General features: G+C 50.0%; 1 pseudogene; it reads right to left on the bottom strand.

Annotated features, from left to right (window-relative positions):
* Nucleotides 1-1,768: 1,768 nt before the first annotated feature.
* LOC143653067 (peptidyl-prolyl cis-trans isomerase A pseudogene) lies at nt 1,769-2,253 on the bottom strand (annotated as a pseudogene).
* Between the last annotated feature and the right edge of the window lie 4,227 nt (nt 2,254-6,480).

Here is a 6,480-nt window from a genome sequence, read left to right as displayed (position 1 = left end):
GGGCCCATGTGGTATTTTAAATTTGGCTTTGTGTTTTCTGTTCTTTCCCTTTTGAAGTTTTTAGTAATATATTTTTTTAATTTGAGAAGATGTAGGTTTACAGAAAAATGATGAAGAAAATACGGAGTCCTCTATTAGCATTTTGCATTAGTGCAGTACCTTTCTTACTGACGCAAGAATACTTTTATAATAGAACTGTTGACTAGAGTCAGTAGTTTGCATTAAGGTTCACTCTTTTCAAGCAACAAAGTGAAAGGCCTGCCCCCTGCCTCTGGGGCAAACTCACCCTCTTCAAATTCACGGATGGATCCACTCCCCTGGCACAAGATTTTCTGGCTCCAGACCTTAACTTCCATGGTTCTTCCCTTGAAGTAATTTTTCCTTCAATCTGTTCCTTTTCTGTCCCTTTTAGTCCAGACTGACAATGGTTCCATTCATACAGATCCTGCAACACTTTTGTCAATTTCCCATGCAATATGCAGGGATCATAACTATCAAACAGGACTCTCCACAAATCCTTTTAGATAGCTGCATCTTCGAGCCTGGCTTGTGCTGAAATGGCTGACTGGTTCCATGTTTGGTTAAATCCTCACATGGGGCTCTATTCTCCAGGGTCTCACTTTCTGGAAGCCCAGAATTTTGCAGACATCAATTTCTGGTTTCTTTGTAGCCAAGAGTTAGTTCTCAGCTTATCCCTTTCCTATCACATTTTACTATAAGCTGCAAGGAGCAGCCAGGCTGCATTTTCCACATTTAGTTTGGAAATCTTTTCAGCGAGATATCCCAGCTTGTTGCTTTTAAATTCTCCCTTCCATCCAGCACCAGGACTCAATTTTGCCAAATTCTCTGCCACTTTAATACAAGAGCCACTTGTCTTCCAGTTTGCAACAACACATTCATCATTTCTGTCAAGGTCTCATCAGAAATATCTTTAAAGTACATATTTCTACCAACAGTCTCTTCAGAGCATTTTAGGCCTTTTCTTTTGAATTCCTCACAATTCTTCCAGAATCTTCCCCTTATCCATTTAAAAAGTCATACCGATATGTTTGGTATTTGCAAACACAGCAGCATCTTACTTCTCTGTTATCAAAATCTGTTTCAGTTTGCTAAAGCTGCCAGAATGCAATATGCCAGAAATGGATTGGTTTTTGCAAAGGGCATTTATTAGGTTACAAATCTACAGTTCTCAGACCATGAAAATGTCCAAATTAAGGCACCCTGAGGAAGATATCTTGACTTTGAAGAAAGGCCACTGGCAACTGGAACACCTCTGACAGCTGGGAAGGTACATGGCTGGTGTCCACTGGTTCTTGCTCCTGGTTCATTGCTTCCAGTTTCTGATTCCGGTGGCTTTCTCTCTAAGCATCTGTGGGTCCTCACTTAGCTTCTCCAGGGCAAGACTGGGTTTCTTCTCTTAGCTTAGCATCTCCAAACATCTGCACCTCTTGGTTTCATCTCTCTGCCCTCTGTGTTTATCTATTCAAATAGGGCTCCAGTAGAAGGATTAAGACCTACCTTGAATTGGGTGGGTCACATCTCCATAGAAACAGTGTAATTGAAGATCCCACCCAATAAAAGGTTTGCCTCACAAGATTGGATAAAGGAACATGGTTTTTTGGGGGGTACACAACAGCTTCAAACCAGCACAGAGAGGATAATGTAAAACCCAAAGAACTGCATTGAAAGCACAAAGATGATAGGCTACTGAGAGCACAGAAGGAATGGTCTGGTGGTTAAGACAAAACATAAATCAAATTCATTAGACTTACCCACAGTCAGCAATGGTGATCTTCTCGCTGGTCTTGCCATTCCTGGACCCAAAGCACCCCATGGCTTCCACAATATCCACGCCCTCCTTCACTCTGCCAAGACCACGTGCTTGCCATCCAAACACTCAGGCTTAGCAGTGCAGACGAAACACTGGGAACCGTTTGTGTTAGATCCAGCATTGGCCATGGACAAGATGCCAGGGCCTGTATGTTTCAGGATGAACTCATCATCAAACTCCTCCCTGTGGAGGGACTTGCCACCAGTGCTGTTATGGCGTGTGAAGTCAGCACCCTGGCACATACACTCAGGAATAATTCTGTGAAAGCAGGAACCCTTATAACCAAATACTTTCTCCCCAGTGCTCAGAGAATGAAAATATTCTGCTGTCTTTGGAACTTTGTCTGCAAACAGCTCAGACAAGACGTGGCCCAAGGATTTGCCATAGATGGCAATGTTAAAGAAAAGGGTGGAGTTCACCATGGCTGCAGGGGTGGGGATGGGGAAACTGCAGCAGCCCGTGTCATCACCTGCTCACCTACCATATTTGAATTGCGTTTTCTCGTTTGACATTCACCCGGTTTTTGTTTCTTTTTCTACATGGCAGGCCCTAGGAATCGAACCTGGGTCTCCAGCATGGCAGGCGACAACTCTGCCTATTGAGCCACCATAGCTGGACATTCGCCCCGTTTTTGCAGCCCTTTACTTGTTTTCTGGAGTTTTTAAGAAGATAAATCTGCCAGTTTTTGCTAACTACTCAAAGATTCTGTGGGGGAATGACAGTCTGCAGTGTCTTGTGCTGCCGTTTTGGTCAACTGGAAGCCCTTTTGAAGTTTTGAGGTAACAGTTGGGCACTTGAATTTGAGAATATTTTACGTACAATTCTTTTTGAAAAATCAGACCTGGCAACAGGGGGCTGGAGTTGGGTCACGGGCACCGCTTTGGAATCTTCTGTCTGTCAGATCCCTGCCCAGCTCACTTCCCTCATCCTGTACCAGCCTGTCCCTGGAGACGTGGGAGGGGGATCCCCTTGGAAACGATGCTTTTGGAGGAGGTGGGATGAGTCCCTCAGTGGGTGGTGGTAGGTGGGGCCTGTCCTTTGGGAAAGATTGAACCGGGCAGGGCGTGAGAAGTGACTGGCATGAGGTCAGGAAAGCCCATTGCCAGAGAGGTGAGCATTTAGAGCTGGACCAGGGCCCCTTACCTCTGGAAGGATTTGTGAGGTTTCCTGGAGCCCAGTGGGTTGGGAGGGGCGAAGCCTTTCCTTGGAAAGTTGGTAGAAATGGAGAGAGGATGAAGGGAGGGGCGAGGTTTCAACTCCTCTTTTGTTGCCAGGCCTTTCCCAAGTCCTGAGAAGGGGCATTTCTTGGGTGCCCGGGCTCAGGGCCAGGACCAGAAGGAGCTCCAGACACCAGTTTTGCCCAGCACAGCCTTATCTCCAAGCCCCAGGGTGGGGAGGGAACTCGCTCCTGAGCCGCTCAGAGGGTCAGAGAGTGCTGCCTCCTCACCCCCAGCCACCGAGAACTCCCTGGGGTCTTCTTTGGCAGAGCCTGTGACACCTCATCTTCCCGAAGCCTCAGGCCAGCTGGAGCCTGCATCACAGGCCAGTTGTAAAGTGTCCAGGGTCTGAGCAGGTTGGGGGAGCAGATCCTCCCTTAGGGCTGAGGGGTCCCTCCCTCCTCTTCCAACCCGGGGCACAACCAGTGCAAGGCCTGCCCTCGCTGGGCCCAGGGAGGCCACGGAAAGCTCTGGAGGTGTGCTGGGACCATGGGACATGAACTCCCTTACCCGTAACCATGCACAAAGCAGCTTTCAGCCTCTCTCTGACCTGTGGGCTTCCTAACAAGGATAGATGACCCTGAGACGCTCCATCTCTGGGTGGCTGCTTCTGGCAGCTCCCACCAATGAGCCAGAGGAGTTCAACACCACCCCTCTCTTGTGTGTGACTTCGGTAATTTAACCTCTGTCAAATGAGAGACATAATATCTCTCTCATTAGGTTGCTGTGAGGCTCAAAGGAGATGACAAATAGTGATAACCCCTATTTATTTTACTGATTGCTTGTCATGAACCAGGCAGAAAATCCAAGTTAGATCCAACATCTCCTCCTTAGCATGCACAGTCTGAGTGCCTGTGGCTGACTCGGGGGGCAGGTGTGTCTCCGGGGCTTTGTGGAACCTGGACCAGGAACAGAGCTGAGGCTGAAGGAGTCAGCAGGAGTTGGGGAGCCAGGGAGGCCCAATGCACCCTGCTCCTGTGTCCTCGCTCTGCCCAGGAAAGTCCCGAGGTGGGCAGGAGAGCGACGGCTGGAAGGATAGATAGCACTGTGTGGTTAGGGGCACGGGCTCCTCCACGCGCCAGGCTTCAAACATCAGACCTGGGCAGACCACGTAAGCCTTGGTTTCCATATCTATAAAATGGGCATAATAATATTTATGTCACAGCATTGCTGGAGGTTCGACGACATTCCATCTGGCTGCATAACATTCTGAAAAATCAGCCGGCCTTCCCCGCTCTTCCACCACCCCTACCCCTTCCCACCGCCATGCTTCCTTCCGTCCCCACCCTTCTCCCATTCATGCAGCCAGCTCCTCTGTGCTCGTTGCCGCAGGGAAAGGATGTGAGAGAAGAAGGCAAGGGAAATAAAAGGAATCTCTTCCTGACTTTTGTGTTCAATAGCCCTGGCTTTAGGGGGACAGAAAAGACTCACAGCAATAGCTACAGATTTAGAAGAAAACATCCTGAGTGAGTAAGCATGACCCCGCCTCAGAGTGACTAGAAAAGTCCTCCCTATCGAAGAGGAGAATGACTGGGGGAGGTGGGGAGGAGGGTGAGATGGTCAGCACGGCTCATGGTTGGGTCCCAGGGAAAGCACCTCATTTCCACGGAGGCCGGGGATCTGGGAGCAGAGGGTTCCTACGCCTTCTCGTCTAGAGACGACCCTTGGGAGGCAGCAAGGCCCAGGGAAAGGAAAGGGCTGTGTAGAAAGTATGTCAAGGTCACAGGGCCTTAGGCAGCCCCTGACCCGTTGGGCTGCAGAAGCAGCAGGTGGGTCCGTGGTGCAACTGTGATCCAGACGAAGTAGAGAGACCCCCGACCCATTCCTCTGCCAGATTGGAGGGGTCATGCAGACATGGTCACAGGGCATCTCTGTGGTGGCCAAATGGATTCATGTCATCGAGGCTTCACCAGGCTTCACATGGTGATCATGCCTTATCACCATGACAATCCCACTCCACTCCCACCCACTGGAACTCAGACTTCCTCCGAGGGAAAATGGCATGAAACCTGAATTGTCTGAGATTAAGATTCTGCCACCATTGGCATAGGAATTTGAAATGAAAATAAAGCAGAGGAATAGAAAATAATGAAGGTCTTATTTCTTACACACTTGCATTTACGGACTGAGATGTGTACTTGCTACAAATGCAGGTAAAAGGCTTAGCACGGTGGAGTGGGCTCTGGCTGCTGGGTCTCATGTGGATTGGAGGCTGCCTTAGACCCAGAGCTGGGAGGTCCTGAGCTGGGACAGGTTCTTAGCCCCTTTCCCTGCTGAGGCCACCCAGGTGGGCAGCTGTGCCTCTGAGGGTAGGGCTGCATGCCCGCTCGGCTCCTGGCGCTCCCGAGCCTCCCTGAGATCTGAAAGTGTCCATGCTCCCCAAATGCACCATGAGCATCTCTTCTACAGCCCTCAGGACCTTTGAAATTGCCTTCTGAGCCCTTGGTATTTTCAGCCTGATGTCTGGCACAGTCGCAGCCCTGGAAGCACAGAGACCTCTGAGGACACCCAGCCTGAGCTCAGCAGGGCCACTGTGAAGGCTAAGCCCAGTGCGAGTGTGTCTCTACCCCTGCACAAGACCCACAGGTCTTAATCTGGAGCCCTGGGAGGCACCAGGACCATAGCCAGGGGGAATCCCTGTGGCCTGGCCATGGGCAGCTTGTCAAAGGGGGAATCTCTCAGAATGGAACTCTGGCCAAAAAGCTCTAAAAGGCTGCTGGGGGTTGAATGTGGAATTTTCCATGCACAACAAACCTCATATGAGAGTCCTTGGGATAAAACAGAGGATTCATGCTCTATTTGTGTAGCTGATTCCTCTTGATTGGGAGGCATAGAGACCCACCCAAGCTATCTCAAATAAGCCACACAAAGCCACACAAAGAGTTCAAGAGAACCGAAAGATGGGCACCACAGCATCACCAGACTGCCAGGGAACAAGTAAGAGCACAGATGTTTATATAATAAGTATGAAAGGGAGCACTAATCAGGGAAAGCCCTGAGGGGAGAAGAGATCTTTGTTTTTGTCCCACCTACTCCCCCAGGATGGGAGGATGTCTTTGGATGTCTCTTCCAGGACACTCCTGAGCCATAAACCACAGCAGTAATGAGGAAGGCCACATGGGCAGACAATTTGATATGCATCGCTCCATCCGTTTAGCACCCCTTCACTGCAGCCGAGTGGGAGTATGGGGGGAAATGGGAGCCCTTGCTGCAAGGGCGGGAAGGAAAGGGCAGGACATGTCTGAGGTTGCATCAGACGATGGTTGGGAAAAAGTCTGCTTCCATCCTTCCCTGCCTAGGGATGGGAGGGCAAGAAATGCAAGTTGTGGGGCCACCCCAGCCTGCGCAGGGCTCCAGGGCACTGAGGGCAGCTAGCCTTACAGCCCCCTGGGTCCTTTCCCAAGCTTTCCCATTTTACCAGGGAGGAAACTG

The sequence above is a fragment of the Tamandua tetradactyla genome, chromosome 13 (assembly GCF_023851605.1).
Source record: "Tamandua tetradactyla isolate mTamTet1 chromosome 13, mTamTet1.pri, whole genome shotgun sequence".
Lineage (NCBI taxonomy): Eukaryota > Metazoa > Chordata > Mammalia > Pilosa > Myrmecophagidae > Tamandua > Tamandua tetradactyla.
The sequence above is the reverse complement of the archived record's forward strand: the minus strand, read 5'-3'. Positions and strand labels throughout refer to the sequence as shown.